The following is a 27,378-nucleotide window of genomic DNA, read 5'->3' as shown; positions in this document are numbered from 1 at the left end:
CAGGTGGTAGCTGGGACAGAGCTATGACTTCTACAGACCATGGAGCACCATGGCACAATTCAGCAACAAGCATGGGCAGACAGGGAAGAAAAGCTTCCCCCTCTGCTGGCACTTCACATCCACAAGGGAAAAGGACAAAGCAAAGAAGGAAGCTCTTGCTTCTCCCAGTCTGGTGTCACATATGCACCTTCTGCTGAAGAATGCGATCTACCTGGATGCCATGGGATTGCTCTGAAACTTGATCTAAATGTTTTATAATCTAATGTGCCTAAAAGTTAGCATAATTTTACAAGACACTGGAGCTAGTTGCCCAAAGCAGCTGTGAGTGTCCCAACCCTGGAAGTGTTCCAGGCCAGACTGGATGGTGCTCTGAGCAACCTGGTCTAGTGGAAAGTGTCCCTGCCCATGGCAGGGGTGCTGGAACTAGATGGTCTTTAAAAGTCCTTTCCAACTGAAGTTGTTCTATGATTCTAAAAAGTTAATGATTTTCCACATTGAATAACAAAGCTGAGAGAAGGCAAATCAAAGTGGAGGGCCAAAGTTTAAAAAAACTACTGGGAATTTTCTATCCATATCTAAATTACATACACTTTATTGGATCTCAAGTTTTCATTTTTCTACTGCTTAATAATCACAAATATGTTATATATACCCTTTCCATTTTGTCATTCTTTCACTATATTACATCAAATTTAATTTCCTGTGGAAGTGTGCAATCTTTTCAGCTGTCACTGTCTCAGAAGCTTTTCTGTAATAAGCAGAGCCTCGTCCTCTGGCAGGTCAATCTTTTATGAGCTGTGCTCCTGCAGATTAGCTTCCTGAAATGTTTGCAATGCTATATGAGAACTGGCAAAAGAGGAGAACCAAAATAACAGCCAAAAGGAAAAATAAACATGAAAACCTTCACTTCCTTCTGACTCCTGTGTTCACCGGTCAAAGGAAATTTCATTTTGATGTGTGTAGATGGCAAATCCGTGAAGGTTATTGCTGTGTACCAGCGGCTTCACGAGGTGTGAGACACAGTCTCCCTTGCCCTACAGCTCATTAAAAGTACAACTGTGAGACGATGGCTGCTCGCCCTTTGTGCTGGGGAACACGGAGATCCACGAGCAGCCACCGCTCCGACAGCCGCCTCTCCCCACCGCCTGCCCTGGGCGCTCCGAGAGGGGCCCAAAAAAGCCACATTCCACCAGAAAAGTGAAAATGTCAACCGAGACGCATTCATGCTTTTCATGATGAGATACCTGTGACGGCAGGAAAGCAACCAGCTGGCCTGCTGGGTCCTTTCCAGACCTCTGCCCCTGCAGGACATGAGAATCATTTTCTTCAAACCAACTCTCCTTTACTAATTCTTACACACACACCAAAACACCTTCTTTACAAAAACACATACCAATAAATTCTTCTGAATGTTTGAAAATGAATCAACTCACAAGAAACATAAGCAATAGAAATTCTAATTCCTGTGTCCCTCCTGAAAAGGTGCTTAGGTATGGACAACAGAAGAGACATCTGAACAAATACAGTGTCTGCAAAGGGTCATGTTAATGGTGTTTGGCCAGCAGAGACTACTGAGCATGGCTCAAGAGTCATGCTAGAAGCCCTGCCAGCAGAACAGGTGCAATGCTTTCCCACTTCTGGGCTAGATGTCACCTCTGAGAGCTTCTCTTTGAACTGTCCAGCCAGATGTGGAAACCTTCACCAACCAACACACAGGCTGCCAAAGGTGTGAACTGCTTTCCCAAACCACACTGCATTGATCAATGAAGAATGATCTTTCTCTTCCTGCTCCCTGTAAGACTTCTGTCTTGCTTTCCCGCTGTCGGATCCCTGCTGTAGCAGTGGATCATCCATATTTCTGACAGTGTCCTCAAAATTGCACATAAGAATACAGTGCATTAAACCCAGATATATACTTTCAGAGCAAACAGTCATCTCTCCTTATCACATGTAACAAGCATTTCACTAACTGAGTTCTCATTATTTTATCTATCCATTTCCTTGTAATTCTGTTTTATGTTTGTATCTTTAATACTTAATCTCTAAGAAATGGCTAAGAAGTAAAAGAAAAATCCAAGCAGGGAACATTACTTCAACAGAAGGTGTTAAATGCAGTGCTATTCCACTCCCATCAGCATGAAGAAATTTTTTCATCCAGCTTCGATGGAAGTTGCATTGGGGCCATAAGTCAGATGCTCCATGCTAGCTATGTGGTGTGCTCTGAACTGCTTTAGAACCTAAAACAACAATGTAATCACTCTCGTAAAACCATTTTGCCATAGTCTTACAGGACCTGAGTGTGTGTTAAAAATGTCAAGTCAGAATAGAAGAGCATGCCAGCTTTCAGTGACCTTAGAATTTTTGCCTTGTAGGCCATAAATTGAGTAGCCTCCCTTCACCACATGTGGATCTCAGCCTCCATTTCCTTCTACATGCTGAGGAAAACAGGCTTAAATATGAATTTACTTACTATTGAAATCTTGGTCAAAGATAGTGGGTGATGTAAAGAACATCAAGGGAATAACTGCCATCATCTGGTTGAGTTTGGCAAAATGGAGTTAATTTACACTTCTTTAGGGACTCACTGGTGTGTGAAATTAATCTAATTTAGACTGACCAGAAATTGAAAGTGGAATGAAGAAAGAAAGCAACTAAAGACCTTTCCTAAATGCAAACAAAAAGTACTGCTGTAAGTGCAGCAATACAGTTAAAGTACAGAACAATACAGTTAAGGTACAGAACCCTTCATGCTACTGCAACCACTGCCTCCTTCTTGAGAGAGAGAATAATCATCTGTATATCTACATATCATCACTGTGCCAGTATAATCTCATCCAAAGGAAACATTGGTAGAATGCTTCTACCAATATCTGTGAATAAATACATGTTCAAACTGAAACTCTTCATTATTCTGCATACAGGCCAGGCCTAGCAGATAAACATCTGCTGGAACAGCTCCATGTAACTGGTTGTACATGTGGCTTAACATTCACTTCAATGACTTTTAGCACCTTCTTGTTATTGTTCCTGTGCTGTTCCAACAAGCAATGGTTAATGTAAGATGCAGACGCTCACATACCGTGTACTTGTGAATAACTGGTTCCCAGAGATGTGGCAGTGATAACATTGTCATCGTAGGAGTCAAAGTAGCTCAGGGTAGATCACATGTCAGAAGAGGTCCCACCTGAAAGTATAACAAATCCAGACACTAAGTTCATCATATTCACGGGTTTACAGCAAGCTCTGCCAATGCATTTGTGCATTTCACACATTCATCCTGTGCATTAACAGGGTCTGTGCTTTTTCCAGGCTCACAGAAAGCATTTTGCCATTCACAGTGGCAAGCAAAAGTGCCCTGCTGTAGCCAAACTGTTTTGGCCCGCTGCTCCAGACCATATTTTAGGCATATTATCAAAGCATAGAAAACTAGTTTTCAACATTAAAGCAGAAGCTGTTACTGTCTGGTGGACAGATACAGAACTTCAAGTTTCCCATTTGTTAGGTCCTTGAAAAGCATGTAACTCCTTTCACCAGTACACCAGTGCATTGCCAGTTTGGCTTTATCTTCCCTTTTTTTTTCTCCCTAACATTGTAAACTGATGGTTTGGAAGTAGGCACAACCCTGGAGCTCTCTTGTAAACTGTTTTCTTGAGATCAAGGGATCTTAAGAAAGCATTTACTTTCCACAGGTCACTACAATCACCTTATTTATAATCATTTGATAATTGAAAACCACCCGATGGGTGAGTCTGTTTTTAAACATTTTGGAAGGTAACTAATGCAGAGATGGAAAATGAGCTTGCATTAACAGTGCTATCGGCAATGACGAGACACACTGAAACAAACAAACAAACTACCCAATTTCTTAATCAAGCCTCCCCAAACAGAAGTTGATCTTTCTCCTACTCTACAAGCTGCATCTAATCCTAGAGTAAGTGGTTTTCAGGAAGAAAGCCTGGCAAATAACAAAGAACTTTCAAGAATTTAGATTTTAGGCATAGTTTATATTTTACAAATTACTCTAATGCTTCTTTGAGTTTTCATGTCCCCAAAGTGGCTTGGCTCCTGCCTTTATTACACGTCAGTGAGCAGCCTCAACACCTCACAGTTCACTAGAATCATGTACACCTTCATTTGCTGCCACTTAAGCAAGTCAGTGTCTCCTATATTCTGTATTTGGTTTTCAATAACAAGTGTAAAACCATGCAAAGACGAAGTTGCAAAGAACATAATCCATGGGTCCAAAACATCAACAAAAAATTACAGGTGATGGGCAGTATACTGCCCATGGGTATGATGCTACAATGCAATATCTAAAGTTTGCCTGCTCTGAAACAGCATTAACAAAACAGAGTCGTGCACCTATTTGTGGGCACAGGCACACTGAAATGCCAGACACTGGGGTGAGCTGCAGAGCCACAGCCTGGACCCAGCAGCAGTGAGGAACACGGGGCAGCAGTGACTGCCCTGAGGCAGCGCTGGCTGGCAGACGGTGCAGAGATCTATCTGAGTCTCAGATAGATCTGTTCTATGGAACTGCTGAAATTTTCTCTCCCAATAACTCTCCTTCACGGACAAAAGCAAAATTTCTCAACCTGTTGAAGCCTTAAAAACAATGTTCCTTCCCAGAGGAATCATTCGTGACATACCCCCCACAGAAGGATAAACACAGCCAACTGCCTTCAACAGAAAAACACAGAAAGACATGCAACACATTCTTCTTCTGCTTGCAGATTTATTTGGAGTAATTTAATAATCTGTGCCTAATGACTGCACCTAATAATTTACCTTGCAAACTACCAGGACTTTTCAGGTGAATAATTTAAACATTTTTCTTGCTTTTTCTTTATGTCTGTTAAGAGCAGTGTTAGAAAATGAAAACTGTTACGAATACTTTAATTTTAAAGTTCTAAATCACTACAAGAATTGAAAAGAATGATCACCAGATAGCTACATCATGAACAGAAATATACAGCACACATGGAACCAAATGAAACACAGTCTATCATCTTTAGGGAATCAATTCAAACCTAACTCAAGTTGGTAGCTGTCACCAGCTACCCTTGGCTTCCTGCTCTTCAGTGTCCTGTAGGAAATCAGTTTGTAATTCTCCATTTGATTCCCTTCTGCTCAGATTTCTTCACTGAGTCTTTATCCTCTTCCTTGGCCAGGTCTAGATTTTCAAGGCCACCAGTTATGCCTCATTTCAGAGCCTGCTGTCTCTCTGCTCATAGTTGAGAGGGGAGGGATCTCAGAGATCCTGTAGAAGAAAGCCAAAACTGCTCAAAACAAACCACTTTTAGTGGAGCCAGAGGCACCAATGAGCAACAGCTAAGAACTGATGTAATTACTCATGATCCTGACAACTTTCAAGATCTTTTACAAAGATCTTTCTGTCAGAGGCCTCCTAATTCCTACCTGTGGTGAGAAACAAACACCTAAGTCCCAAAATTTACCTAAAAATTGCAAGTCCTAGAAGAGCTTCTTTAAGGCAAAAGGAAAGTCTTTCTAGGTGAAGCAGAAGCATGGAACCCATTGTGAAATGAAATGGAAATTATATGGGAGGTATTTAAGTATGTGGTTCTAGCAATTATGGAAATAGTGTTGACAGAAATCCACTGGGGACCCAGTGCTTAAAATCTCAGTGGGAGAAAGACTGGGAACTAAACATACAAATCAATATAGTCTCTACAGAAAGAGACACTGGTAAGAAAATGAATACAGTTCTTGCCCAAACTGTTTATTTTCTATATCTAGACAGTGATAATCTCTAGTGCTGTCAATTAAAACCTTCATTTTCACAAGCAATGTTTTAAGGAAATGCAATATAAGGTCCAGTTAGAAAAACTAATGGAAGCTGTAATTAAATTTTTGCTTCCAACTTAATTCCAGACGTGTGCCATCACTTCTTAAAGTTGAGTCTACATGTCTTAGGACTATCCTAAAACTGCATTTATACATACTAAACTACAGATAAGTTACTCCATTGCCCCAAAGTTACTGCTTTCTTACAACAAAGTACATCACGGAAGATGCAAATATGCAATCTTTTGTATTACAAATATTTACATCAATGCACACAGCAAAGTCACACCAACAGAGCTACAGAGGCCTAACCACCACAGGTATTTGAAAGGCCCTATAAAACCACTGTTGTGCTCTAGGACTTACCAGGTTTTTAACAATTCTTTCTACCCATGCTAATTTGAAGAATGAATGAGGACTTAAGAAATAGATAAAGCAGCTAAACCAAATGCTTATATTGATTATATAAAAGCATCAAACTCTTTACTAAACCCAGGTCAGGAGGTATCAAGCCTCAAAAACTTTCCAGACACATACAATAAAATATATTTTATTATTAATTTAATTAAAAACTAAAGCTTCTAATTTCAAAAAAATATACCTCTTAACAGCCTTCCAGAAAAATAGGGTTTAAAGTTAAATGAAAATATGCAATGAATGATCTGAAAACAAAATTTCTGTCCTTTCCTCTCAGTAAATCTAAGACTCAAGTATTACTTTCCTGGCACCTGTTTTCTGTTTTACAACTTCAGCATGATTTCAGTAAAGGTGAGAAAGTTAGTATTTTGTTCTCTCTGCCATCAGAAGCCACATTACAGACACAACAGCACTTGTATGCTTTAGTATGAAACGCAAAAAAATGGATGGATGGATGGATGGATGGATGGATGGATGGATGGATGGATGGATGGATGGATGGAGTGAAAGTGAAATATATCAAACTGACATCCATGCTGACTGAAGCCTTCCTCTCCATACAGAAGAGTGCTTGACAATGACACGGGCTTTTCCCCAGTCCACGTCTCCACACACACTGCAGCTGCACTCTGGGAGGAAAACGGGAGCAGTGGTTTCTCCACAGCCAGGAATTGTACTGCTGATAGTCAGCTCTGCCTGTGTAACGTCTGTCTGAACACAAACAGGTCACGTCAACAAGTGGCAGGGCAAGCAGGAAGAGAGTGAGAGAGAGGAGATGCAGCTGCAGACAGGGGGTAAACTGCACAAGGGGGTTCCACAGTGATGCACAGCAATCTGCTGCCCAACAGCACTGGGGAATTCAGAAAGCGGAAATTGGAAGCAGTCCCTGGCACAAAGCTGCACAAAAGGAGTGAGGGGCATGCCAGAGCTGTACAGAAAATAAAGCATGAAAATCTCCAGATAAGTTACTTTTTCTTTGCCTTTTTTGATAACCTGCAGAGAAAGCCTCTAAAATTAAAAAATACTTGTTAGACTGACATGATGTATTCCACAGCACTACTTAATTAATCAAGTGCATCATTCTTTGTCACTTTGTCACTCTATGACTTGCTTTGACCTTTCTCTCTTTTAGACTAATCTTTTTTTTATTTTTTTAAATTCTGCCCCTTATTTTCATGAATGTTTGTGATCACAAAATATATTGAGAGTGACAGACAGTAAACATTACTGGAGGCTGTTGCACTTGGACTGTGACTTGGACTGTGATGTGAATGATCATCCAGAGGCGGGTATATGAGCTCAGAGTTAGAAGGTCACTCCAATGCCCATCCCTCCAAAGATCAACACTTTTGAAAAACAACCTCTAAAATAAAGATCTAACACCAGGAGAATTTCACAGTAATTCCTATTTCTATTCCAGCCACAGTAATGAAACTCATTTCAGAGATCAAAAGTCATTAAACAGAGAATGTTGACAAATGAGACAGAAGATGCTGGGGATATGAAAACACCCCATTACACCCCATATCCCACTGAGATATAACATCCCTAGCACTGGTGAGAGACACGCAGAAGAAGACAGACAGAGTCAGTCTAGAAAAGCACAAAGAGATTTGATCACTAATCAGAGACAGAAACCCATCTGAAAGTCACAACTGTCTCTGCAGGCTCTGAAAGACAGAATTAAATTGGCTTAGTACTATATTCAAAAACGAATTTAATTAGCTGACATTAAGCAGGATAAGTTTGCAGTACCATGTTGCTCTGACAAGCTGTCTCCAGAAGGGTAAGTAGAAGGTAAAATCTTATTTTTCAGGATGAGATTACGGCTGTGCACTGAGACAGAAGGTAATGGCATGTCTGCTGAGGGCAGCTGAAACTTGGTGCTGGACATTTCATCTCACACTATAAAAGGATGGTATGTGATAGACGAGCCAGAAGTGCAAGTTTCAGATTCTGCACATTTATTCATATGGCTGTGCAGCTTCATCCTCCTTCTGCTGTTGCCACTTACATAAAGAAGAGACCCTTGGTGTATAACCTCTGCCAGGAGCTTTTTCTCCAGTTTCTCTCAGTCAGAGCTGCTCCCTGGAAAGACTACGATACCCTAGGTGCAATTTATCTATTTTTGTTTATAAGAGAGCAGGTTGGTCCCTGCTTGGAAGAACGAGGTCTGTGCAGGCGGCAGTGTCTGTGCTCACCAGGCAGGCTGTGTCAGCTGCTGCTGTGTGTTTTATGTGTTTTTCACCCACAGCACCCCTGCTCTGCTCTTCCAGGACTCCTCCACATGTACTGGAACCTGCACATCACAGTGCAGCCTGCAAACAGGGTGGTGGTGTTTGACAGCAAATAAAAGCAAACACAAACTAAGGCAAAAATGTAGCTGCACGTAGTGACAAATGAAGAATCAATGGTAAAATGCATACTAAATCCAAATTGTTTCCCCAAGGAACACTTTGAGGAAATAGAACAACACATTTCAAAGGAAAAATCCCATGAATACAGGACGTAACAAGCCTTGCCTTCTCATGCCTCGTTGTATTGATAAATTTAGTTCTGGAGATAGGCATCTCACTGTCAGTGCTAGAAATTCTGCTTATTGTCAAAGCAGGCACATGCATCCCAGGGTGTGACCAGGAAAGCTATTGCTCACATCACTTATACTAATATCTCAGCTCTGTCACACCAGAACCAAGCCAGACTTACCAAGCAAGCTTCATCCATCCCATTAGCAAGTCATTAAGGAGGTGTTCTGCCATCCCCTGACAAAAGTGCACAGCAATATGAGATCTTAATTTAGGCTGGCAGTGCCCTTCTTCCTCCCGTGACTCCTCTCACCAGGAGTGTATTTAGGCTGTGTGACCTTGTGTGGCAGCTCACAGATTTTGAGTGCAAGCACAACACACTGCATGCCCTTCTCTGGCACCACATTAATCACCCTGCTTTAATGACTGCAGCTGATAAACCACCCTGTGTGCCCAGCCATCCTCCCCAGTGCCTGCATCCACAGCAATAAACTAAACACGCCCTTTCCATACCCTGCCACCGTGTCATCCCGCAGTAGAGAAAAAGTCACTGAGACTTTTTCTGAGATTCTCAGCTGGCAGACACAGGTGAAAACCCAGTCTTACTATCTATTTGACAGGTGGCCCTGAATTTCTCTTGTTTTTTCACATGGAAGAATCCTATTTCTTTTCAGCTACAATGACAACCACAGATACAAGATACCACTTATTACTGGGAAGTATCTACACCACCTATTGCTCTACATAGCTACACATCAGAACTCCTGTCAACTAAACAAACATAGCTACAGAGAACATATGATTTTGTAGTATTATTTCTTAATTATTTCACTCTCTTCCAGGAAACTCAAGTCCACAGCTGAGCACAAATAAAGACACAAGATCTTTATGATAAGAAAAGCAAAACAATGGCCTGACATGACCTAACGAAAGCACAGGATACTACTCCCCCAGGGTAGAAATCTCCCTATTCCAAAACTTCCTTTCAAGTGTTTTGAATATGTTACTAAACAAAGAAAACATGACATTCACTTTTGCAAGGCAGTAATATTTTTTTAAATAGTGGCATCTGACATTATTCCATAACTCATCCACAAAATCAATGTACTTTATGTCAGACAGGACCTTTAAACTTAAGAATAAAACAAGTTTAGGACTGAATTGCAATGCAAAGATACATGTAATAAACTAGATATGTCAAAAGCTTCAGGGGGAAAAGGGTTGCTGAAGGTTTAACGTGGTTTAACACAGTGCACAAAGGCACACAGATTTACCTCTGTGATGCTAAGTGATGTATGGTGCCAGGAGTGCCACCAAATCATAGGACTTGAGAAACAGACTAAGTTCTTGGCCACCAGTGATTTCTTATCTGACCATGGAGGGCATCTCACAATCTGTCTCCATCTTTGATCCCTGTGATAACATTTCTTTCCTCTCCTCATGTGTCAGGTACTTATACTGTAAGTATATGTAAATTCAGTGAGTTTGGAAGGCTACATCTTCATAGAAGACTTTAGATATTACCACACAGACAATAAAAGTCATGGTAATAAAAAAATCACTTACATGACACAATTCCAACATTTTAGCATTTTCACACAGCTTCCTATCCAGAAAATATTCTCAAAGGAATTAATTCAACCTTCCTCCCAACATCTCTTTTGTAACCTTGTTTCCTATGTAAAAAAACCCTGCAATCACAAACTGTGTGTGATGTCACGCCTGTGTCTATCTGCTTCCTCTTAATAATTTCTCTAAAGGCATTCAACAAAGAGGTAGCAGTCTCAAAATTACTCAGTTGCCAGGAGGTCCTTCCAATTACAACTTAAGCTTGGACAGGAGAGAGATGGACAGCATTCATATAAAGGGAAAAATCTTCCATGTTGAGTCAGAGCGCAGAACTTGCAGATAAAACAGATGTACTGAGACACAAAACGGTGTCAAAAGCTGAAGCTCACAACTACAGGTGCACCCATATGGCTAAAATCAAAGTGGGAAAGGAAGCAAATTCACCCACTGGAGTACACTGGCCCAGCTACCCAACCATGGTGAGATGCACAGTTTGCATCTGTGCTCTGTACCCCACTAGGAAAAGCCTACAAAGCTCCCACTGCCCAAGTGTCTCCCATGGAGTTTTCTAGGGAGGACACAGTGCCAGCATTTGAAAAATCCTGAAGCCCTCAGTGAGAAGATACTGCTTTAAAATGGTGAGAGAAAAGCCTGGTAGTTGTTACAGAAGAAAATATGCATACACACACCCCTGAGTACTCATTACAGTTGCAGAGACAAAATTCCAAACCGGCAATAATACAATATTGTCTCTCTTGTTCTATCACAATTGGCTGTTTCAGCAAAATGTAACAACAAAATCAAAATAAACACCACTGATGAACTTCATGCTGTCCTCTCAAAAGGCAGTGCCTGCCAATAGTCACATTCATGATACTGCCACTGTAACACAGGAAAGAAGGATCAGCAGCAGGTAAATTATAAAATTATAACCAGCAGCACTGAAATGATAATCTTATTTTGCTGTAAAAACTTTAAAAAAATAATTTAAAAGGCTATATTCTGTTATACATATTTGTGTCATTAATTATATCAAAACACATCTAGATGTTGATGATACTTCAAATATACTGTGTAATGAAAAATATAATGAAACAACTTTTGAAGTAATTTATTACTCATTCCCACACTTGATAAGAAAACAAATACTTTATTTATTTATTTATTTTAGGCTATCAAAAGCATCATATTCTGAAAATGGTCATTTCCTTCCACTACCAGTTTGTAGCATCCTGCTTCCATCTCTGCAGTTTAGTAACTCAGAGTTTCATCTGCTGGTGTAAGGGAAAAGATTTAAATGCAACTACAAGAAATGGCTTGTAGTTGAAAGACAAATGACAGCAGGATGGAACACATAACAGAATATTTTAGAAGTCTGAAATTTTTCTTCATATTGATATAATATGGACAACAGATGGGTTTTTAAATGCAGCTCTCGATACAACTTTGCATGTGAGAAGGAAAATAATTTGGAGTTCACGGGAACAGGAGCAGATTGTTCTGTGAATCCAGTTGGTGTCATTCTGCACCCTTAAATTCTCCTGCAAAATACTGTAAGCAGAACAGCAGGAGTCCCAAAATTCCCCATGCTGGCTCCAGCTCAATAAGCCATTCCTATTCACAAAGTATATAACCATATACTTAACTTCAGGAGAATGTGTAGGACCCAGTGATTTCACTACAGCTTAGGAATCTGTCTGAAATTGAAGTTTCTCTTAGGGGCTTTGCTAATGAAACACCAGATTCATCTGGCAGATATTTGTGCTGCATTTCTCTCATGCTTTGGCTGCTGACTGCACCTTGGTTAGGCTATTTTTCCTCTTAAGTAAAGGAGATGGAACTGGACTCCAAAGCCACATGTAGCCTGACTTTTGCAATGACTTCTATGTTTAATACCATAAATAGTATGAGCAGACATGCCCATAGTAAATGGCAAAAGTATTGGTCACTCTGAGAATGGTCACTTAAACACAGACACAAACAAAAACAAAAATTAAGGATCAAACCCCACAGTCAGTTTTAGCACAAAACCCCTTACTGGCTCCCTATGGATCAATGGCATCTGTCTACAGGACATCTCTGTAAGATAAGGAATGGAACTGACATGAAGAGAACACTGCACAACAGTGACACTGCTGTGCCTCACTCATACTGATGAATATAACTCACATGAAAATCAGTGCAAGGTGGTGTGAATCTTGCCCCAAACTCATGAGCTGTGTAGCAGAACCAGCTGTGGGTGCTGAGTCCCCACCCAGTGCTAGTCACTAGACCATACTTCCTTGGGTAGAGGTGCACTTCCTTGACAAGTCAGCTGTGTACTGCTGAGCTCCTGCGGTCACACGTCACAGACAGTAACACATGCCACCACCATAAAATCAAAGGTCTACTCCATGCATATGATGTTGTCATTTCTAAGTTTTGATGCAAAGCATTCAAATTCCAAGTGCAAACACATGCATTTAAAGCAGTTTTTCAGATGGGATAAAGTATACATTGAAGCAGCGAGTGTTATTCTAGTTTTCTGAGTTTCTTTGCAAAATGGTTATAAAAAAACTGTCATTACCATTTTGAATCTGCAAGAATGACATGTCAGCAGAAACAAAAAGATTTCTTTCTCACTATTGCAGTCAAGCACCTTACTGCATGCAGTATGCCAGGAAAACAGACTTGCTGCAGGAGGAATTGAACTGGCACAAGCACAACAGAAAGGATTTTAATCTACAAGCACTGCACTGTGGAAAGCAACTGCACAAGGAAGCATGCTCCATGCAGATAAACCAAATCTTGCTTGATGCACTCAAAAAAACAATTCCACTCTCTTCCAAGTAAACCTTGCGACAGACATTTCCAAAGTCTGGGAAGGGTCAAAACCAGGGCCTGCCAAGGTAAAGAAGGACAGCACATACTTTTGCAGGGTGAAACCTGTTCTCTGCAATAGAGAAAGGTGTTGTATTGGTGCTTCCAAAGAAACATGCACCATGGCAACACCACTAGGGTGTTGAACTCGCCTTGGTGAGACTGATGGTGTAATCAACACAATCCCACAGCCAGCCTTGGCTACAACTGAACAAGAGCTTTTGCTTCTCATCCCCACAAACATGGAAACCATCCTGACTTGTGATCTGCCTCTCCCAAAGCAGTGGCAGGCTCATGAGGGGACTGGCTGAGGGGCAGCAGGACTGCAACAAGCACAAGAACCAGGCTAATGCCCTCAAATCCATTCCTGTGACAAGGAGCTAAGACCACACACCCACTTAGGCTACATATTATACAAATTTTATACAGTATTACTAGGCTCCAATTTTACACACACAGCAGCTCTGCAGAGGTTGTTTTGCAGCAACACAATGTGGAAAAAGGGTGGCCTTTGCATGGCTCCAGACACAGTACAAGGTACACAGTACAGCCAGAGTTAAAAGAAAATAAGTCTGCAATAATTAGAAGATTTGTTTAAAACTCTCCCATCTTAATCTATTCTTTATTTGTATCAGACTTACTGTAAATTTGTTCGAGTTTTTTTTTAAATGCTTCAATCTGCTAAGAAAAGTCTTCCTGCAGATGGACTGGTAATGAAATACAAATAGAATGCTTAATATGAAAAATGTAATGCACAGCATATTTTTTTCCTTTACTTATTTCATCTTAATTTGCACCTGGTCATTTTCATGCTGAGCATCTCATTTGGTTAAATAATTAGTGTAAATTAAATTTCACCTTTTTTAACAGGCAGAAACTGGGTTGGTAATTGTTTCAAGTTTTGCCACAACACGGAAACAACTTGATAACCTGACAACACTTAAGCGTTTGAAAGAACAAGATACACAAAAGCAAGGGAAGTGAAACTGTGTACAGCAACTTGAAGGGCAAGAAATCCCTCTGTGCAGAGCCTTAAGACCTGGAGGGTCTCTGAATAGATCTGAGGATCTATTCAAAGACTCCAGGATGTGAGAGTTCACTGCCTGTCCATGCACAGAGATACACCCCCTCCTTGTCCGTGCATCAGTGCCACTCGTGGCAATTTACTTTCTTCCATCAGCAGCCCCATGCTTACCTTACTCTGCTCACTCACAGATTTCAACAGAAATTGCACCAGAATCAAGGCCAGCGCACACCTCCCACAGCACATGGTGAACAACCCTCACAGGCACTGATCCCAGCTATGCAGGACAGTGCCACGGCACCGTCCTGTGCTTGCACAGCCCAGCTCATCCCCCAGCTCACCTCCCCATCAGCCCTCAGCCCACCCTGGCTGCCCCCCAGCAAAATCCAGCAGGCACAGGCGAGGTAGCACCTGACAAGATAAGGCAGCAGAGAGCCACAGCAATCCCCTCTGCAGCCATGCTCATCTCATGGATCCTACCAAAACACAGGGTGGAAACTCCCATGGTCCCATGGTGCTCCCTCTGACTCTCCTGTCTTTACAAGTCATGGCTCTTAACAAAGCCACAAGGACTTCCCATCCAAAAGAGTAAGGGAAACTCAAGCAAAGTACACCCAAGTAAAGGACACTCAAACCCTCCTAAGGGGCCATAACAGCAAAGTGTGCCAACAAAAATTTCAACAATTTTATGTGACATCCCCACACAATGTTCAACTGTATCAAGTAAATGATGGAGTTGCAGAAAGAACATGACCATTAGTCAGACAAAACTCACTACGGAGTCAAAAGTAATAAATATTGGAGTTGATAGAAACAGAAAGCATTTAATAAACTCTAATTTTGGTTTTCACCATGCAGGTTCAGGAAAATGTCTTTCTCCACCTACAAAGCCGTGGTTCCCTCATGTGCCACTTTTAGATTCCCAGCTCTAAGCTTCTGCTGCTCTAACAGTAACATGACTATTCAAAACTAAGCCAATTCGGTACAATAAACAAAAATTCTCCAGAAGACTGAATTTTTTTTTAAGCAAGTTTCTTCTGAAGGATGTACTGGCAGTCCAAGAGAAATCCTTCATTTGTTTGGGAAAAGAGAACATACCAAGTGCAACATGGTTCACTTCCTTATAGCGCCTTTTTGACATCCCTTGGCCATGACCTGGATGGCCTCCAGTGTGAGAAAATACTCATTTCCGTCTGTGCTTGTTCATCCCCTGTCTCTGGGCTGAGGTTATCAGCACTGGTGGTGACTACAGCAGCGGCTTACAGAGGCTGCTTGTCACTGTAACATCTCAGCTGCCACCTGTGCCAAGGCGCCACCAGCCACTGTGCTCATGCACACATGGCAGTGCAGGAGAACATCCATATCAGCACTGATTTCTGGCCATCTGTTGTTAATAACAATAAAGTTTAAAAGTACAGGAGTTTATACCCCTATGCCACACTTTAGAGCTCTTTCATTTATAGATAAGACAAAGGAAAAATACATCATTATTTGGTCAAAATGAGAGGGAGAAGGACAGGTTGAAAGGGGATTCAGGAGCACTAAACCATTCCTTTCCAAAATATCACTATTCCTAATCCTTACCTAAATACCTGATATTCTTGCACCTTTATCTCCTGACATTATTATTTAACATCTGCATACATGCCACTAAAGCAAGAAGTCATCCCAGGCTTAACAACTCAGCATGACTTTGAAGATCAAGCCTAAGTTACAGCAGAGAAAATTGTCAAGGAAATATTATTAAAGGAAAAATTAGCTTAAAATCAATTGCTTTTATTCTAATGCATTCATATAATCACTTGCCTCTCCCTTCAATAAACTGGTTGTAAAATCTCTTGAGACAGAGGACTGTTGTGTTGCACACATGCCTAATGATACTATAAGGGCATATTAAAAAAAGGAAGGAGAAAGATTCATATAACACTTTACAGGGGCAATCACAGCTCATCAAGATATTTTCTTTTACGTGTGAAATCAGGCCCACTTAAGGGAATTTTCCCATTTTTTATCCCAGAGGAAAAAGAAGGTGGCAGATGGGGAGAATTTGGTGTGCACATATACAAAACCTTTCAAGAACTGCGCGTGCTTGAGCAAATTCACTCTTCTGTCTGTTAAACATTCCCATCCCAAGACTTTGTTTCAAGACACATCCTCCTAATGAATAGCTGGACCTTGTCTGTACAGCTGGGAGTACCAACACACAGCATGTCACCTCAAAAACCAGTCATATCCTATTCTGCAAAAGGTGGAGTGCCATTATTTCTTTGCCTATCTTGGTTTTTCCTGCTAGCACCAGGCATGATTCATGTTACATAACTCCAGCTTGTTAAAAACAACAGTTATGCAGTTAGGTAGTACGGAAGGTTAATGAGGTAAATCCAGAAGTCGCTTATTACAGAACCCAGACAAAAGCTGCTCCTTAAATAATATGCCTATGCAACTTTAAACAAATGAATAAGCCACTGCACCAGCACTGTTTACATTCAAAGTTAATTAAATCTTTCCAATTCAGGATCCTGTACACTAGACTACCCAGTGCCACTTCTCACACCATGATATGCAAACTCCCTAGTGCATGTGTGTTTTAGTTTTCAAAAGCGACCCACTCCCCTCCCCAGTCATTAGAGTATAACAGCTGAATATTGACTCAGTCAATTTCACTCACAAAAACACTGTATTGCTTTAATGTTCTGGATGACTATTCTGAGATAAAATCTTCCTTCCTGAGTTAGCAGCAAAATGCTTGTGTTTTGCAAATAACCATTTTCACTCATATCCCGCTTTTGGTTATGATGTGTAAAAGCAGCAGCCAGAGAGGGTTAAACAGGCTTCCTGTCAATGCTCTGCAAGAAGCCAGCCTCTGTACTGCAGCAAGGCAAAGAAATCTGCTCAGGCCCAGTATATTCAGCATTATTCAGCACTACTGGACCATATTCCAGGATCCCTCGATGCCCACCTGACAGTGTGTCCTCTGCATTAAGGCAGTGCTATGGTCTCCCCAAGGCAAATCATCACCTGACCATCCTGGTTTTGCAGCTCAGCTGTGTCCAGTGACATGCTCCGTGGAGCAAGCCATTGCCACATAACTGTATTCTCTTCTCAGTCACTTCTCCAGGAGGTAAAAAAAAAGAAAAACAAAAAGAAAATTACAAAGCTCATATTTCTGGCATCACCACCCCAGCAGAGCAATAGGGAGGTGAGTGGCTGCCCTGGGGAGGAGGCAGCAGCACTGGGGGCCTGTGCGAGCACCAGCTGGTGGCCAAGCCCAGACCTGAAACATTTGACTGCAGGGGAAGGGAGGGGGGAAAAAAAAAAAAAAGAAGAATCAAAAAAAAAAAGGCAGCAGCACTTTCTCAGAGCAGGAAGAAGGGGAGGCCACGAGCGTTTCCTGTTGTGCAGCTGAAACAAGCAAAGACGTCATTACACTTATGCTCCCTCAGGGTGTCAGCAGATTGAGGGCCAAAGTTCAGTCATTTCCAATGCACCGCAAGGAGGGAGGTTTGGGAGGAGAAACCAGCAGTGGCTTTATTGCTAACAGTGTTCTCTGCACTTGCATAGCAAAACAGCTAAGCAGTCAGCTGCAAAGTATCGTATGTGACTAGAAACAATATTTGCTCAGGAGCCGTGCTGCTCTTGTTTTTCTTGTACAGCTTGTTAGATTGAATATTACTGCAATATAGAAATAGAATGAAATATTACTACAGTATCAAAATGTACTAAGCTTTTTTCTGCAGCCCATACTTTTACAAGCATCTGGAAATCAGGCCTTACGTTGCTTTGGATCCCATGAAGTAAAACATGTTTTGTAAATGCATCAGAGGCACAACTAGTGGGTAAAATTCCAGGATTCCCTTGTCAGATATGGCCAACATCCTGGCAGAGTGAATACAGAGGCTTCTTTTCAAATATGCCTCTGTCTTTCTGAAGCAGGTAAGGTCCCACCTTAAGGCAAACAGTGAAGATGCAGGAGTTGGATAGTGGCACGTGGATGTCCAACATTTGGTAACTGATTGTCAGCCAGGCTGTCCATCTAAATGTAAGAGAATCAGTATAGCTGGCAAGCACAGGGGAAATCTGTATCGCAGTTCTACCCAGCATTACTACCTTCTTCAGCTAAATATTAAGAAGACTTTTTAAATGGAAAGCATTGACAAGAATCCAAACGAGATTCCTGTGAGAATTTCAGGAGGTTTCAGAGTCTCCACCAATCACTGGAAGCTTTAAAGTGTAGTCTGAACAACTACCTGCAGGAAATGCTTTGGTTATGCTGATCCTCTCTTGGGGCTGAGGGATGCACAGGCTTACAGTACACTCTCACTCATGAGACACATTCTAGATCCATTTTTGATAGTCTCTGAACAATGACTTAAAACACAGTGATAAATGCAGTCATTCCACAATAAGCATGTCCCAGCATACATGGAATGTGACAGATTGGGCAGCAGTGCTCCACTTGATAGAAGTTGTTTTTCAAATGAGGTACTTAACAAACCTCAGTGAAAAAGCTTACAAGGAGCTTGGAAAATGCTCTTCTAAATTCTCATACCATCATCACTAGCTGAAGAGAGTATTTTTGCCTTATTTCTGCACTAACCACCCTGTGGTCACACTGGAAGCTGAAGCCAGTTTTCAACCCTAGTAATTCAGCTGAAACTAGAGAATCACCAGTATATCTTGGATATACTGTATCTTTCATGGGACATGAGCAGTGTCACTAGCTAACCAAAACTGATCATCTAAAAAAGGTCAGACATAGCATTTTAATTTTTTATAAATGAAACATTTTGGATATATTTTCAAACACATTATTCTACAAGGATACAAGCTTGTTCGGTTGCTTTCTACCCTATCCTTTAAAGGTAAATTTTTCAAAGGTAACTTATCTCTAGAATTCATTGCCAGGCGGCATGAAAAAACCTCTATTGTTTCTTTTTCTGACATTAGCTTGAAAACCTAATCCTGAAGGCTGTCAATCTGGCACTAAAAATCAGGACTCTTTCCAATGTAAAAAAAAAGCAGAGAAATTAGTCTTTGGTGTTGACAATGGTTTGTAGTACACAGGCATCCACTGCAGCGAAGACAGTTTGGATTAGCCCAGTCAAAGTGATCAGAATCTCACCCTTAAAACTGTGGTTGCTGGAACAGAATCCTGCCCATATTATACACAGCAGTGGCTGTAAGTAGTGAATAATCTCCTGAGAGAAAGAAAAAAGGGGGTGAATCTTCAAAAGTACTGTAAGAAAGTTTCCACTGGGCGCAGCATCCTAAACAACACATACAAAAGCCATTCGACTTTCTGAAATCCACCCACTTGGTACTGCGCTCACTCAGAACAAAGTTGGCCAACTATTTTTAGACCCATGTCCAAGAATGAAGGAAATGCACCAACAATTTGTAGTTCTGACCATACTGAGACAGCTGGCACATGGCAGAGCAGCAGCACAGGGCCAGGCTGTGTAACCACCAGGCACCACCATGCCATATCACAACAGGCTTTTGCCACACACCTATGGCTGCCAGTTGCAATAGAGTGTCTGCAAAAGAACACAGAATATAACAAGGAATAGCAGTGGATTCACACACCCATCCATGTCCTGAGAGTTAATTTTCATGTAATTACATCTTACTGTCCCATTAGTTGACAAAGAGTATTAAGCCATCTCTGCCATGGTTTGAGGTCAGAAAGTGGAATATGCTCTCTGCAATATTCAAATATGACCCTAATATTTTTTAAAGAGCTGTATGTATTGCATTGGGTTTTATCCATGAAATGGTTGAAACTTACAGCAAAGAGACAGATGCAAACTGTGACCTGAACTCACCAGCAGTGCCCTGGCTACACTGATGAAAACACTTGCCTTTTCACTCCAGAACAGGTAAGGGTTGTGGTAGGTACAAATACAGGCGGAAAACAACTCTTAAAGTTGGCTACTTACAAAGTATCTAACACCTTTAGTGATCCCCACAAACTAAGTTACACTTTTACCCTTACAACCCATATGCACAATGACTTTTAACAAAGCCACTATAGTGTATCACTTGGGAATTCAAATTATGTACAAGGTTTTTATAATTCTTTCACTTCCATTTGAAGAGAAGTGCAAGTGGAAAAGCCATTATCTTGAAATTTTTTGTAGTTGAATTGTCACATCACAAAGTGAATTCTCTCAAACAATCCTACAAGCAGATAATTCAAATATCCTGCACCAATTTTATAACAAAAATGAGGCAAACAGAGATGACAAAGTCCAAGCTGCCAAAACACCTGATAGCAGGTCATTATTTATCTTCAAAATATGTGTGGCAAAAACCAGAAGTGGGGGCAGGGAGGGCTTTTTTGTCACTGTGAACCCGGTGTTCATCCTAAGCAAGCAGTACAGAATGCAGGAGAGTCTGCCCATTGCTGAAGGGCACGATCCAACCACCAACGAAATTCCCAAAGTATTCCCCAGCATTTTGTCTCCTCGTTTACTGCACTGAGCTGCCCCATGCCACGCTCTCCTGCCCCAGCAGGACACTGCCACCAGCACTGGTCTCTGAGGCCAGGTACCTGAGGGGATCTTCAGGCACAGGGACGAGCAGCCTCCCTCCCATTCAGAAGCTACTGGGAAAATGCTGCATTGCCAAGAGGAACATTTTAATTCTAGGGTAAGGATTTGGTTTAGGATGAAAACATTAAACTTGAAATGGGATGATCCCATATAGTGCAGATGTGTGTGAGCATCTATAGAGACAAAGTGTGGGAGTGTATTTGTGTCTGTGGTGTGTCTATACACACTTACACACACGCTTGTGCACATGGGAGTGTAGAGATACAAAGCAACATGTAGACATCTAAATATATAATTACATCTATATTCACATTAGAAGTTTACATATAAAGTGATTTGGCTAACTGGTACCAAAACCCTGTAACTATCTTTTATAAGCAATGGCTTATGGAGATTCTTTGGGCAAAACACATTAAGTCCTGGAAGCTAAGTGGGGGAAAAGCCAAGCCCTTATTTTGTTGCACCAAGTGTTTATATTTTATTTCATATGTCTAATCAAGACAAAGCAGATCTGAAACGCATATTTAAGAACCTGAAGTTTTCAACAATAAGTAACCTAATTTCCAGAAAAAAGCAATTGCTAAAATACTTATTTAAACTGCGTTCATGGAAACAAAGAGAAAACACTTTAAAAATCTTAAAAATATCAAATCAACTTGACTGCTTCTGTATCCCATTAATTCAACAAGATCCTAGGCAACAATAATATTTAGAATAAATATTTTTCTTATGGGAATAGCATTTTCACTCAAATTGACCAGATGATATCAATTAAAAAAACAAAGATTAGATACAGAAAATACATCTACTGATTTACTTAAAAACTAAACTGTACTTCAGTCAGTACAAAGCTTGTTTAAGAAGATAATGACTTTTTCTTTTAAAAGTCTTCTTACTTCTAAGGGGAAAATGCCTTTTTCCCCTTGCAGTATTTTGAATTAATTTCCATCCAAATGATTAAAATCTGTCCCCTAAAACTTCAGAGAGCACACCCTACTCAGTGTAAAACACTGCACTCCTACACAAATATAAAGCTGAATGTGCCCAAGGCAATCCTAGTACTGATTCCAAGTTCTGCACTTGGCCTATATGCACACCTCAAAAAAAAGAGAGGAAGATGAAGAGCAATATAAATAAATACAATCCAGCGATACAAAAATACAGTAACTTTCTACGCAATATACCATCTGTTCCTCCAGAAAAGCATGCTGCATCAAGCCACAGGGGCTACAGCTAAGAAAAGCCCTTGTAGAAGAGCCAAGTTCTGTAATGAGCAGTTTCAGAAGCTGTGGAAAACTGCAGCAGCCACCACAGAGAGGAGGCAGCCTGCGATACGCTCCGTGGGAATCGCCATCCCCCCGGGCTCAGGGCTGGGGTTACCCAAGCTGCCACAAGGCCCTCAGAGAGCTCCCCAAATGCTGCAAAGCCGGGTCAGAGGTTCACGGCGTACCAGGAAAGCTGGGCTGGGCCGTGCTGCGGAGCAAGTGCTAGCCGTTTGAGGATGTGGTGTTTTGCTATGGGTTTTTACGGGAAAGTTTTGTCTCCAGAGTTACAGACACAGCAAACTGGATTTCCCCGTCTACTCCACAGACCACACCTCCACTGCTGCTGCTCCCTTCTCTTGTACCATGGATCTAGGATCAGCAAACAGAAATAGCTTCCAGAACATGGGAACAAGCTCCCTGGTACGCCTGCTGCCCTTGAGGCACATGAAAAGCAGGAGCTGCTGCTGCATGCCAGGTGCTTGCTCAGTGTTGTGTGCCTTACAGCAAATAAAGCGAGCGCCTTCCAGCCACTTGGGCAAAGAGGCAGGCAGGAGAGACCCAGATCAAAGAAGTGCTAAGGGGTGCTCTGTTATGGTTTAGAAGGCCAAGTAAGGTGTGCAGGCCTCTCCTTCCAGCTGGCAAAGTCTCAGGTACTCAGGATTATGTAGTAAGAATTTCCTTCTGCCGCTTCTATTGTTATTCATAATGTGTGTGTTAAAAAACGCATCCGGCCTTTCCAGACTTTGGTTGCATTATCACAGGCTTTAGGGCAAGGTCTGAGTTTTGTAAACCATGCTTATAGAGAATCTGCTTGTGTTCCCTGTCACCAACCCCAGAACAAACGACAGAATCACAGAACCTTGGGCAATTAGGAGACCGTACCCAGACTGGAGGGGATTTGTGAGCCAACACATTATCACAGCTCTCATTAATAAAATAATAAACTGTGCAATTACAGTGGGTTGTACACATACCTTAGGGTATGCAATAAGGCACAAATTTAGAAATGGAATATTTCCAACAATCAACAACAACTTAAACAGGCAAGGATCCTTATCAAACAATTAGGTTACTCAAGAACTACTCCAATAACTGGCCCTTTTTGCCCAAGGTTATGCATTCTAGAACCATGTCATAAGCTTTCATTGAAATAGGCTTTTTCCTCTTCCTTTTTTATTTTGTTTGTACTGTTAAAAAAAAAAGCTCATCTCCCCTCTAATCCACCCATCAGATGAGATGCAAAATTTTATTTTAAACCATATCCAAAAATGGGGAACTGCAAAGAAAAACTCCATTATCAAGGATAACCTAATTCAGTTTGGTGCTACTGGGCTACAGATGGAGAAGCAGACACATAGGGCAGGTGAAACACACCAAAAGGAAACATGACACTAAGGCAAACCTTTTGTATAGATTGCTTTATCTTTCTTTTTATGCTGAACCATAACAGAAACAGACAAAAAAAATAAAAAAAAAAAAAAACAAAAAACCTTTCAAATTATACCACTTCAAATAAGCAGGCATCAGATCTCATTAAAAAATAAAAATAAAACAGATCATTATACACAAATTGAAGTTAAATACAAGTTTCTCACACCTTAATCATTCCAAAACCAAATAATGGCATTTCACTGGGGAGAGAAGCACACAGGACAAGATACAGCCCTGGCTCCAAGCAAGTTTCTTTTTCAGCTGGGTTATAACTACAAATAATAACCAAAAAAGCTAAAACCAGAGCTCTAAGCCAGTCAGTTGCAACACTATCACCTCCAACTTCATGTACTTTATATTCAAATCACAATGAAAGCACCTTGGGGTACATAATGTATAATTTTTTTTCTAAAAATACCTTATACCATATGGCAATGTAAAGATCATTTCTGTTGAGAGTGCCTTTCCTTGTAGGTCTTCTCTGCCTGAAGTATCCAGAGGCTGATTCCATGTAGACAGTTTTTCCAACAGTCTCACCTACTGTTACTATATTCAATGAAAAGCAAACCTTGCATGCTGAAGGTTTCCATTTATAGGCTGGGACAGTCACGAGGAACACTATTTCAGCAGTACAAGTCCTACCTACAGCTGATGGCAAAATCCTGGCCTCATGAAAAAAAGAAGTCAAAATCAATAACTTCTCCCATTCTGCACTTTTATTAGTCAGGACACAATCCCAAATGACAGAATTTTCATTACATTCACAAGAGACAAGGCAGTTCACATGGTGTCACAAGCTGTGCCAGGTACAGTTTGGTGTCATCTTCTCAGATATGGGACACTGATTAGAAAACTGTGAGATGAGGGCAAGACAGTTTTGTGTTGGCTGCAGAGAAAGTGAAGCTCCAGCAACAAGATCCGTGTTGGCACGATGCTTTTAAGGATTTCCACCGCCTATTTGCGTGGTTAGTCTGCTCATGGATTGACTTTCTGGTCACTTTCCTACAACCAAGAGAGCTGGCAGCACCAGCTCAGCCGCAGTGGGGAGGTGGGTGTCCCACCAGAGCAGCAAGGCTCAGAGAGCACCCTGCTCAAGGGGACACTGAAAGTGCCAGGCACCACCCACGACAGGGCCTGGGGAATGGCCCTTCCACCCTCTGAGCAGACAGAGTGATGTGACTGCGTCCTTCAGAAATATGAGGATGTAAAAGGAATTCAAAGTGCTTCAGCTTAAAGGCAAACATCCTTATGGGGTCCAACAAGACATAGTCAGTCAAAGGCAGCTAAATAGGGCCATGCTCACTTACTGATCCTGCTGCACCCTCCTGGCAGCACAGCACCAGGAGCAGTGAATAACATTCTAGAAATGCATCTGCATAGACACTTGCGAAATAAACGCTAACAGTCATACATAAATAATTCAAATAAATTTATTTATTTAAAATATTTCCTTTGATAGTTAACCAACAGCAGAAGTTGAACCTACATGGAATCCAGGACAAATCTTCCTCCCAGTGACAAACAAGCCAGACCTCCAGCCATGAGCTCTCAGGAAATTATTCCAGGTATATTGTTCTATGAAGGAGACAGGACATGACTAGAGATAAAAGCTATGATCACATATACTTACATGAGTCTAGATGTATACAATTAGACATGCATACTTAAATATTTCTTCACACAATGTGGCAAACTCTCCCAATTTTCTGCTGTAATATGTTCATTTTTATGGGAAAGCATCAAAGCAGGAATCAAAAAAATGCATTTTCGGTTGAGATAAAAAGACAAGTATAATCCCATCACCTGCATGTGACACCAAATTAGGCAAGGAAACAGAAACACGGCTGTTTTCTAGCATGTGAATCTCTAAACAGCCATCAAATGTATTTATTACACTTTTGGCTCACCAGACAACCCACTTGACTGAGAAAAAGAAAATCAAAATTAGTTTCATTTACTCCCCTGCTTGCTAGTTAAGTGGGTTGAACTATGGAGATTAAATGATACTGTGAAGAAATTAAATCAAAACCATGCATAAGCAAATGTAAAAATAAATACCTTCAAGCACTGAGCAAGGTAAGAAGCATCATATTCTGTGTGCAAGCTACCTGTGGAGATGTCAAAGTTGGAAGTTAGAGGATGTTACCACTGTAACCCTGAATGGGCCTTCCATAGGATCTTAGTTACTCAGTGATGCATGCTTGTATGACTTGAGAAGGGACAGGGATTCTAAAGACTGTATTACTAAAATTCTGTAGGTTAGAGGGACACTTGATCTGATAAAAATAACTTCCAGTAGGCAATTACAATCCACTGTCAATCACATTCAAACCTCCCATCGCCATCGTATTGATCTTCCCCTCAAAGCCTCATCCTCAGCCAGCACACATCCAAAACTGTGTATTTAACATCCCTGTTTTCTTCTATATTAATAAGGTTGTGAGTGAGAAAGAAAACTAAAAGGTTTCTCTCATATTCACTCAATTTGTGGGAAAAAAAAACCACACTGACGTTTTGAAGATGTGTGCATAAAGGAACTCCACGACCCCATGTGTCTTTCTCTTCCCTGCCATGCACAGGGCGATGTGGGGAGCAGGGGAAGGGAAGTCAGGGTACATCTACTTCATCTACTTCACTGCTCCTACAGGAGAATGAGCCAAGACCCCAGACACACCGCTATAAAGCATCACACAGAGGACATAACAGCAAAACTAAAGCAAAGGTTCTTCCTGTACACTCATCTTTCACAAGTGAATGTGTCCAGTCCAGCCTCCCATCATGGAGCGTTTGGGTCTATCAGCCTTGCATGAGGAAATCTGTACAACCCAGAAGCAAAACAAGCATTTCCAAGGTGACATGTAAACACATCCTGGCCTTGCTCCAAAAGAAAAATTTGGAAGACCTGGTATGTTTCTACTCTCTTCTGTATTACTTTCTCACCTCTCCTTCAAGCCTGTCATAGGTAATAAACAGAGTGGTTGAATTTTCTCCATGAAGAGATCACTAATTTAATAGAATCACTGAACAACTATATGAGCTGAGCCAAAAAACAAAGCAGAGCAAATGAACGTAATGTATGTCATCCTTCTGCCTCCCCACATTTCACAGACCAAAGTCCTGTCAGACCAAATGAAGGTGCTGTCATGCTACTGCATATCAGCTCCAATTTACAACCTTACTTGCTTGGAAAAAAAATAGCTGACTCAAAATTGCCCTACTAATTACTCCAAATCATGCAGTCATTTTACTAATGCGTGGCTGACTATAAAGTTCTTCACCAATAATTAACATTACTCACTACAATAAATTAGGTCAAAGATGAGTACAATTTGTGCATTTAATTCGTAATCAGGTAAATCAGAGACTAAAAATATATTACATATCAAACATGACAGGACCAACTTCACTGTCCTCTTGATCCCAACATTTTCCACCATAAAAACCAACTGCAGAGGTAGCAACACCGCGTTTGGTATCACTCTAAAACAAATACCTTCCTGTCAGTTTGTATTTCACTAACATCATTTCCTCCTAAGCGTATTATATAAACTACTCCTACCCTTACACTTACCACAAATTTCTTCAGATGTATCAGTAACATCTTGCTAAGCCTGTATCAAAATTCAACTGTACCTCACAAATTAAATACATGTAGCTTATCCATTATTTAAGCCTTAAGAAATCAAATATTCTAGCCAAGCAGCTCTGTGAAAATATTCACTAACTTTTAAAGGGATTTTGCTTCTATTGCAGGACCAAGCATAAAATAATGGAACAGACTGCAAGTTTTGTTTGACACGAATTTACTAAGAATGTTGGAAGAAATTAAATTCACATAGCTTTGAAGAGATTTTAAAGCAAAATCTCTTTACTCAAAGAGCCTAGGATTACAGCCTCACCTGGTGATCAAAACAGATTATCATATCAAG

General features: G+C 41.0%; 1 protein-coding gene across 4 annotated transcripts in view; it reads right to left on the bottom strand.

Annotated features, from left to right (window-relative positions):
- HIVEP2 (HIVEP zinc finger 2) overlaps positions 1-27,378 on the bottom strand; it is a 136,840-nt gene that overhangs the window by 101,508 nt on the left and 7,954 nt on the right. For 3 of the 4 annotated variants that reach the window (XM_064708280.1, XM_064708278.1, XM_064708279.1), the window contains exon 2: positions 3,080-3,184. The gene's annotated coding sequence lies outside the window, so the exon portion shown is untranslated. Of the gene's footprint in view, positions 1-3,079; positions 3,185-24,935; positions 25,025-25,507; positions 25,558-27,378 lie in introns of all 4 variants that reach the window. The other variant, XM_064708281.1, reaches the window with a different exon arrangement.

Source organism: Zonotrichia leucophrys, chromosome 3, assembly GCF_028769735.1.
Source record: "Zonotrichia leucophrys gambelii isolate GWCS_2022_RI chromosome 3, RI_Zleu_2.0, whole genome shotgun sequence".
Lineage (NCBI taxonomy): Eukaryota > Metazoa > Chordata > Aves > Passeriformes > Passerellidae > Zonotrichia > Zonotrichia leucophrys.
Note: the sequence above shows the minus strand (reverse complement) of the source record. Positions and strands in the feature narration are given on the sequence as shown.